Source organism: Palaemon carinicauda, chromosome 2 (genome assembly GCF_036898095.1).
Source record: "Palaemon carinicauda isolate YSFRI2023 chromosome 2, ASM3689809v2, whole genome shotgun sequence".
NCBI lineage: Eukaryota > Metazoa > Arthropoda > Malacostraca > Decapoda > Palaemonidae > Palaemon > Palaemon carinicauda.
Genome location: NC_090726.1, coordinates 129,224,919 through 129,234,918, shown reverse-complemented (window position 1 = coordinate 129,234,918; position 10,000 = coordinate 129,224,919). Strand labels below are relative to the sequence as shown.

Here is a 10,000-nt window from a genome sequence, read left to right as displayed (position 1 = left end):
CCTATACCTTGGGATAAATATCCAAAGGTAAAATAATTTAATGACAAGAGCTTTTACCCACGTCAGACTGTAAATAGGAAAGAAAACACCGGTACGGAAACGGAGTGAATAGTGTGCCAGAGTGTACCCTCAAGCAAGAGAACTCTATCCCAAGACAATGGAAGACAATGGTACAGAGGCTATGGCACTACACAAGACTAGAGAACAATGGTTTGATTTCGGATTGTCCTTTTCTTAGAAGATATCATTACCATACCTAAAGAGTCTCTTCTACCCTTACCAAATGGAAAGCAGCCACTGAACATTTACAGTGCAGTAATTAACCCATTGAGTATAGAGATTTGTTCAGTATTCTTAGTGTTATGTGTATGAGGAAACAGGAAAATCACAAATTTTAAGTAATTTGTATTTTTCCTAACAGTACTTACCTCAAACTACTTTCTTAGGAGTATCTGGGATCTCCTCCCAACCGACCAGAGTTTTGTGTAGTTTACCCTACTCCCGTTTTCTATGAGGGGCAACCTCAGGTGGTGTGATACTCGCCCTGAGGCGACCCCGTGTCAGAGAGCATGCTTGATAAGGTCTCGATCCCCAGTAAGTTCTTGCTAGCTTAGGTTTCTATGAAGTCCAGCAAGGCACTCGGGGAAGGATGGGTGGGCCATTACCCGAAAGTAGTTCAAGGTAAGTACTGTTAGGAAAAATACAAATTATTTAAAATTTGTGATTTGTTCCAACACCGAGTACTTACCTCGAACTACTTTCTTAGGAGACTTACACCTTAGGAGGTGGGAGTGTCCTTCATGACCTAGAGACTATGAGAAGAATATAAGAGGAACCTAGATAGGAGACTAGGTTCTGCTGACCCCAAGGAAAACACGAGAGAATAGGGAAAACTACGCAAAAACCCATCTTAGTGTCTAAGTAACTCACCTCTGCAAGAAATCCTAGGAGACATGTCCTTCCAACAATAGTGTATCCCATGGCAGTTTCAGGGGACTACTGGAGTCATTTCGGTAAGGGAGCAGGGGAAGGAAGAATAAGGGGGGTTAAGGAAGGAACCTGTGTCTCTTGGACTTACTACCCACGGTTGTCACTGCGGCTACACCTTTAAACCGTCTGGAGCGCGGAAATGACGGGACCTATCGAGAACCCGTCTAAGGACTTCCTTGAGTAGTCCTTCAAGTAGTGAGCTGTGAAGGTCGACTGGCTAGACCAAGTACCTGCCCTCAGGATCTGGACCACTGCCATATTTTTCTCAAATGCCAATGAAGTACTTAGACCCCTAATGTCATGGGGTGTGGGCTTTCCTGGAAGGGGGACCCCTGCACTACTGTAGGCCCTGACGATCACCTGCCGTAGCCAGAAGGAGATAGTATTCTTGGAGACTGGCTTCTTCACTAGTCCCGAGGAGACGAACAGACTCTTGATTTCGGGTCGAAGTCTGGCTGTCCTCTCTAAGTTTTTTCGTACTGCCCTGACAGGGCACAGCAGCAAATCCCTTGAGTTGTCCGATCGAGGAATAGCTGGCACTGAGAACCCTTCAAACTTGAGATCCCAAACGGCTGGATTCTGAGTCTTTGCCACGAAGAATGGGACGAACCTGAAGGAAGCCTCACGCCAACCCTTCGAGTGTGATACCTCGTACGACAGTCCGTGCAACTCCCCTACCTGTTTTGCTGATGCCAGAGGTAACAGAAAAACTGTCTTGAGGGTGAGTTCCTTGTCCAAGATGTCCTTTAAGGGTTCGAAGGGAGGTTCTGACAGCATCTTCAGGACTCTGGCTACGTCCCACAGGGGCACCCTACTGGCTTGAGGGGAGCACGATTGTTCGAAGCTCCTGATGAGCATCGAGATATGTCTGGAGGCACCCAGGTCGATGCCCTTCAGGAGGAAGACTTGACCCAGAGCAGCCCGGACTCCATTGATGGCTGGGATGGACATGTTTACCTCGTCCCTGAGATAGACTAGGAAGTCCGCTATCTCTGGAACGGAGGCCCTCAATGGTTTGATGTTCCTCGAGACGCACCACTTAGAGAATGTGGCCCACTTTGCCTGGTATACTGCAGCTGATGAACGCCTCAGATACCCTGACATACTTGCTGCCGTTCTCGAAGAATATCCTTCCTTCCTCAGGAGACGCTAGATAACCTCCACGCGTGAAGGCAGAGGGACCGAGGGTTCTCGTGGAACCTTTGAAAATGGGGCTGCCGGAGAAGGTCTGGCCTGTCCGGAAGGGGCCAAGGTGGAAGGCGTGCCAGTTCCTTTAGATCTGCGAACCACTCTCTCTCCAGCCACCAGGGCGCTACCAAAGTCATCCACAGGTTGTCCGCTCGCTTCACCCTGTTGAGGACCTGTCTGAGCATCCCAAAGGGAGGGAAGGCGTAGACGTCGAGGTTGCCCCAAGGGTGCTGGAAGGCGTCCTCGAACGCCGCTTCTGGATCTGGCACAGGAGAACAAAACACGTGGAGCTGTACGTTCAGTCTCGGTCCGAAGAGATCCAACACTGGTGATCCCCATTTTTGAATGAGGGTCTTGGCCACTTCTGGATGCAAGGACCACTCGGATCCTACTACTTGACCCATTCTGCTGAGGCCATCGGCCAGGACATTTCTCTTCCCTGGAATGAACCTTGCTGAGATCTTGATCTGTTCCCCTTCGGCCCCTTCCAGCAGTCCCAACGTGAGGACGCACAACTCCTTCGATTTTAGTCCTCCTTGTTTCTTTATGTAGGCCACCACCGTGGCGTTGTCGCACATCAGTGCCACGGTGTTTCCCCAGAGCTGATGGATGAACTCTAGGCACGCTCTTCGCACTGCCATCATCTCTAGTACGTTTATGTGCTGGTTTTTCTCTTCGTCCGTCCAACTTCCTCATGCTGTCCTGCCGAGGAGATGGGCACCCCACCCCTCCTTGGATGCCTCCGTGAACAGAAGCATCTCCGGAGGGTCGGATGCGAAGGGCATTCCCTTGAGGGTGTTCGATTTGGCGATCCACCACTCTAGGATCTCCGTCTCCGGGAACACCGGGACCACCTTGTGGGGGGAGTCTCTCTGGTTCCAAGTCTCCTTCAGGTTCCATTGGACTCCCCTGAGTTTGAGTCTCCCCTGGGGGACTAGCTTCTCCAACGACACGAGGTGGCCTATCAGTCTTTGTCAGTCCTTGGCTCTCCTGGGCTGGTCCGACAGGAAGGGCCGGAGGATCTGGTCCAAGTTGTCCAGTCTCTCCGCGGAAGGGAAAGCTCTCGCCAACCGGGAGTCTAGGACCATTCCGAGGTAGGTCGTCCTGGTGGAGGGTATCAGTTGGGACTTCTCTAGGTTGATGATGATACCCAGGACGTTGCAGAACAGCAGGAGCTTCGCGCCTTGTTCCCTCAGTACTTCCCCTTAGGCTGAAAGCAACAACCAGTCGTCCAGGTACCGAATCAGGCGGATGCCCTGTTTGTGTGCCCAGGCTGAGACTGTTGTGAAGACCCTCGTGAAGACCTGAGGGGCTGTGGACAGACCGAAGCAGAGGGTCTTGAACTGCAACGCTTGGCCACCCCATTTTACCCTTAGGTACTTCCTGCTGGAGGGGTGAACAGGGATTTGGAAGTACGCATCCTTAAGGTCTATGGATATCATGAAGTCCCCCTCCTTCAAGGCCGCTAGGACCAACTTCGGGGTGTCCATCTTGAAGTCGGTCTTGCACACGAACTTGTTGAGGGCTGAGAGGTCTATGACTGGTCTCCAGCCCCCTGTCGCTTTCTCCACCAGGAAGAGTCTGCTGTAGAACCCCGGGCCCAGGTTCTTGACTGGTTCTATCACCCCTTTCGCCAGCATCGCAGAGACCTCTTGTAGGGCTGTCCTTCTCAAGGGGTCCTTAGGTGCCAACCACTCTGCCTGTTGATCTGGCATTAGAGGTGGGGGGGTTCGCCGGGAAGGGCAACCTGTACCCTTCTTTCAGGACTGCTACGGTCCATGGATCTGCTCCGTGGTCTCTCCATGCTTGCCACAAATGTTTGAGGCATCCCCCTACCTGAGGCTTCGGTAAGAGTAGGGGGCCTCTCTCCCTATCTCCTTCTAGAGGCGCGGCCTGAATGACCTCTTCTGGCTGCTGCGTAGGAAGGTCTGAAGGATGATTGCGTTGCAGACGTTCCTCTACGGAAGGGCTGAGAAGACTGAGGCCAGGCTGTAGTAGGGGCATCTCTCCTGGGTTGACTAGGTGAGGCGCGAGGAGGATGGGAGGCGTTGGAGGGCACCCTTCCATGGGTAGGTCTTCTCGCTGGAGGGGGTCTGGAGTCTCCCGTATCCTTCAGCTTCCTGACCCTCACTACCGTCTCTTCCACTGCCTTCAGGGGGAAAACTGAGTCATCCCACAGGGGTAGGCTCCTCAGGGACCTCGCTTCTCTGTCAGGGAACCTCCTTACGAGCTTGTTGAGCACCGTATCCCTTTTTCGCAGAACCCAATTGGCGGCCTGCTCGATTGATTGATAAACTTAAGGGTTTTACCTCCCGAGCTAATCAGCTCCTTCAGTAAGGCCTGGTTCTCTGGGATAGTGAGGTCGTAGGAGAACTGGAAACCTACCAGCGGGGAGGCCCACCAATCCAGCCAGGTCCTTGGCTATCTCCACCATCATGGCAGCTTCTGAAGGGGAGAAACAGATCGGGATGGTAGTAGCCCTCTATTCAGCTGCTCCTTGCCCCAGGATGGCGACTGCAGGTTCCACAGTACAGGGACCAGCGCGATGCCCTTCAGGAAGGTAAAACCTGCTCTGGGATTTTAGGCCTTGAAGAAGCTTGGAGGAACCCTGGGTCTTGGGGGCTTCTGCATGGTTTGCCACGATCTTGTCCACGTGGGCCCTACCCAGCCTAACATCCCTAGCCAAGGGCAGGGCTAGCTAGAGTCTCTGTTGCACCGGGGCATCCACCAGCCTGCTGAGGGTCGAGAGCCAGACTTTGTCGGAGGAGGGCTCGGGTTCGTACAGCCTGTGATGTCTGCGAATGAGTCCTATCACCCTCCTGTAGGCCAAAACTTCTGCTGCTGAACCTTCCCCGTTGTCGTCCATTTCCTCCGTAGGACGTTCCCCTGCCTGTGACGGAGGTCGCCGCATGGGGGGAGGAAACATCTTGGACTGGTCCAACTTCGGCGGCTCAGGGCGTAGGACGGGCATCACCGTAGGGACGGAGGCCTCCGTCCTGAACCTATCCCTGCTTACGGAGGTCCAGGTAGATGCGGGCTTGCTCGTCGAAGGGAGTTGCTTGTCTCGTTCCTGCCGACTCGACGTTGACTTGGAGGTCGGGACGCGGCTGCCAGACCGAAGGGGCAACTCTCTCCGCTGGCCGGATGGAGTCGGAACCTTCGCGGACTTATGCCTGTCCGCTGGGACCTGAATAGACGACTTCCTCCGTCGATCATATCTGCCGCTGGATACGTACCTTCCTGGTGAGCGAGCCCTTGGGAGCCAGTTCGAGGGGCCTGGAACTGCTGACATCTCTATCAGTTTACTACGAGGGATGACGACCCATTCTTCCCCCGGGGAGTCACTTCTCCTAAACTTCCTCCTGGGGGATCTAGAGCGCCTACCCCCGTGGCGGGATCTGGAGCGGGAGCGAGACCGAGAACGTCTCCTGCGGGACCTCTCACGACGTCTCCTATGGTCCCTCAGGGCTCCGTCTTCCGAGGAGCTAGAGTAGGCTTCGACCGAGCAGCCCGACGACTTGCATGTTCTCGCCGGCGGGCCCGACTCGTGCCGCGTTGTAGCTGGGTCCACGCATCGCTCGATGGAAGAAGAGGGCTGCAGGAAGACGGACGGAAACATAGCTGAAGGCATTGGAGGGGAGCGTGGGAGTTCCTCGATGGGGGACCAGGTTTCAAAACCTTCCTCCCTCCTCAACGGAGACCTGAAGGGCGTCTTCGGCGGCGCCCACGCGAGGGAGTCCGACGACAGAGTCTTCCTTCTCGGTGGAACCCTAGGCTGCGGAAGCACCTGATAAACACGCCCACGAGGCGGGAGAAGAGGTAGGCACAGTTTTTCCCCACATAGGATCATCTGAGGAGACGGGCCCTGCTTGCACCAGGGTTCCGTCCCCCGAACACACTCCCGTCCCTCCCTCAGGCTCCTCACTTGCCTGGAATGAGGCCACAATGCCACTATCCCTTAAATCAGACCCCTGGGGAAGGGCCACAGGCCTCTTCCCCGCAACCAACTTACCTCGTCCCCTACTCTGGGTAGGGGAAGGCGGCAGCGAGGCTCTGTCTGACGCAACGCCCAGCGAAGCAAGAGAAGAGACGCTCGGTTTCTTAGGTGATCTCTTCGACGCCTTCTTCTTTTTGGTGCTGTAACGCACCCACTGCACCTCGTTCCGGGACTCACACTCCGGACACGTGGCTGTAGGGGAACACACACTGCCCCTACACGAAGAACACAAGGAGTGCGGGTCAACTTCAGGTTTCGACAGGAAAGCACCACACGATTTACCGGCCATAGGCCCAGGACAACAGCGGGGATGCTCCATTACGCACTAGTAAAGCACTGCGAGACACAGGAACACGAGGGAAAGGATAAGGGGGAACACAAAGGTACCACGTGGGAACCGCGTGAGACACAAAGGGGTCGGGGACACAAAGGGTCGCACTGGATAAGGAGAGCGTCGAGATGTTATCGCGACGCGACCGGAGAACTTACTGGGGAACGAGACCTGAGCGAGCATGCTGTCTGACCCGAGGTCGCCTCAGGGCGAGTATCACACCACCTGAGGTTGCCCCTCATAGAAAATGGGAGTAGGGTAAACTACACAAAACTCTGGTTGGTAGGGAGGAGATCCCGATACTCCTAAGAAAGTAGTTTGAGGTAAATACTCGGTGTTGGAACAAATATGTATTAAAAAAAAAAGAAAAAAAAAATAGGCCATTCTAAACAGCGTATGTGTAAGCGAAGAAAATATGGGCTGCAACAAGAGAGGGATCCAAAGTAGTAAAACTGGCGAGTTAAAGGAAAATATTGAATATTTACTTCATGTAACATGTAAATATACACATACTGTGCATATATACATACACACACACATACATATATATATATATATATATATATATATATATATATATATATATATATATATACCAAGGCCTTTCCCCCAATTTGGGAGGTAGCCGACATCAAACAAATGAAACAGAAAAGGGGACCTCTCCTCTCTACGTTCCTCCCAGCCTGACAAGGGACTCAACTGGTTTCGGCTGGTACTGCTAGGGGTGCCACAGCCCACCCTCCCCCGTTATCCACAACAGATGAAGCTTCATAACGCTGAATCCCCTGCTGCTCCTACCTCCGCGGTCTTCCAAGGCACCGGAGGAAGCAGCAGAGCCTACCGGAACTGCGTCACAATCGCTCGCCATTCATTCCTATTTCTAACACGCTCTCTTCCCTCTCTCACATCTATCTTCCTATCACCCAGAGCTTCCTTCACTCCATCCATCCATCCAAATCTTGGCCTTCCTCTTGTACTTCTCCCCTCAACTCTTGCATTCATCACCTTCTTTAGCAGACAGCCATTTTCCATTCTTCTCAACATGACCAAAAAACCTCAACACATTCATATCCACTCTAGCTGCTAACTCATTTCTTACACCCGTTCTCACCCTCACTACTTCATTCCTAACCCTATCTACTCGACATACACCAGCCATATTCCTAACCCTATCTACTCTACATACACCAGCCATACTCCTTAGTCATTTCACCTCAAACACATTAAATTTCTGTCTCTCCGTCACTTTCATTCCCCACAATTCCGATCCATACATCACAGTTGGTACAATCACTTTCTCATACAGAACTCTCTTTACATTCATGCCCAATCCTCTATTTTTTACTACTCCTTTAACTGACCCCAACACTTTGCATCCTTCATTCACTCTCTGACGTACATCTGCTTCCACTCCACCATTTGCTGCAACAACAGACCCCAAGTACTTGAACTGATCCACCTCCTCAAGTAATTCTCCATTCAACATGACATTCAACCTCGCACCACCCACCCTTCTCGTACATCTCATAACCTTACTCTTAACCACATTAACACTCAACTTCCTTCTCTCACACACCCCACAAAATTCTGTCACTAATCGGCCAAGCTTCTCTACCGCGTCTGCAACCAGTACAGTATCATCCGCAAAGAACAATTGATTTACCTCCCATTCATGGTCATTCTCGTCTACCAGTTTCAATCCTCGTCCAAGCACTCGAGCATATATATATATATATATATATATATATATATATATATATATATATATAAAACTCTATATACAGTATATATATATATATATATATATATATATATATATATATATATATATATATATATATATTTAGAAGCAGGTACTCAATAATTAACCATATCCACGTAATTAACCAGCTAATGGAAAAAATCAACAGAATATAAAAAAATACTATGTATGGCATTTACAGACTATGAGAAAGCTTTTGAGACTGTCAAAACTTTGGCAGTAATGAAAGCCCTTCAAAGACAAGGAATAGATGAATCTTATGTTAGAACACTTGAAGATATCTATACAGGAAGTATAATAATCCTAAAACTACACAAAAATAGTGAGAAAATCGCAATTAAGAAAGGTATTGGACAGGAAGTCCCCATCTCTCCTAAATTATTCACAGCGTGCAAAGTTTTTAGGTATTTACATTGGGTAAATGTAAAAACTAATATTAATGGGGAATACATTAATAATAATTGCAGATGACATAGTTATATTTAATAAATCATGAGAGGAATTGCAAAAGATGATAGAAGATATGAATAAAGAAAGCTGAAATGTAGGACTGAGAATGAATATGAGTAAAACTAAGCTAAAGTTCAATAAAATTCAAACAACAAAATTAATAAAGGTTGTGAACGAGCCTCTAGAGATTAATAATGAATATAGCCTACATATTTAGGACACTGTAGGTGATTCCCCAGAACAAGAGATGGGAATTAAAAGAAGGCGAAGTATGTGATGGAGAGAATTTGGTAAACAAATGAGATTATGAAAATCAAAATGCCACTTTCTCTAAAAATGGAATTATTCAATCAGATGGTCCTACCAGTTTCAACTCACACATCGGTAACTTGGAGCCTTACTTAAGACAAAGACTTCGAACATAAGCTAGTTAAAACTCAAACGGCTATGGGAAAAATAATGATGGGAATAACACTAAGAGATAGAAAAAGAGCAACATGAATAAGAGAGCGAACTAAAAATAGAGGACATTGTAATAACAGGTAAAAAAAAAAAATTGACATGGGCAGGACATTTAATGAGAATGACAGATAATGGATGGACATGGAGAAAAACAGAATGGGTCCCTAGAGATTGCTAAATAAGAAGGGAAAGGAAGAGAAAATTTTCGGGTATAGACTGGCATAGAATCACTATAAACAGATAGAAGCTGAAAGACATGGTTGAGGCTTCTGTCCTGCAGTGGACGGGTTATGGCTGATGATGATGATGATGATATATAAATTTAAATACAAGTGTATACATATATATGTTATATGCATATATAATTTAAATATAAACATATATATATGTTATCTGTATGTAATTTACATAAACACATATATAGACAAATTTATGTATGCATGTATGTCATACTAAAGCATTAGAATATAAGCTAGTTAGAGCTCAAAGAGCTACTGAAAGAATAAGGATGGGAATGCTGTAACATTTAAGAGACAGAAAAAGAGCAAATGTTTACAAGAGAAAATTAAAGTAAAGGATATTCTTACAACATGTAAGATAAAGAAATGGACGTGGGCAGGACATATAATGAGAATGACAGATAATAGATGAACAAAAGAACAACAAAATTGGTGTCAAAAAATTACAAACAAAGCAAGAAAAAGAAAAGAAGAGGATAGATTGACAAGCAAAGAAAATTTGCGGGGTATAGACTGGCATAGAAAGACCATAAGCAGACAGGAGTACAAGATCATGTCCGGTGTGACGGTCTGAACGATCC

The 10,000-nt window shown here is 48.5% G+C and overlaps 1 protein-coding gene across 2 annotated transcripts in view; it reads right to left on the bottom strand.

Annotated features, from left to right (window-relative positions):
• LOC137626927 (liprin-beta-1-like) overlaps window positions 1-10,000 on the bottom strand; it is a 378,890-nt gene that overhangs the window by 225,680 nt on the left and 143,210 nt on the right. The window lies entirely within an intron of this gene.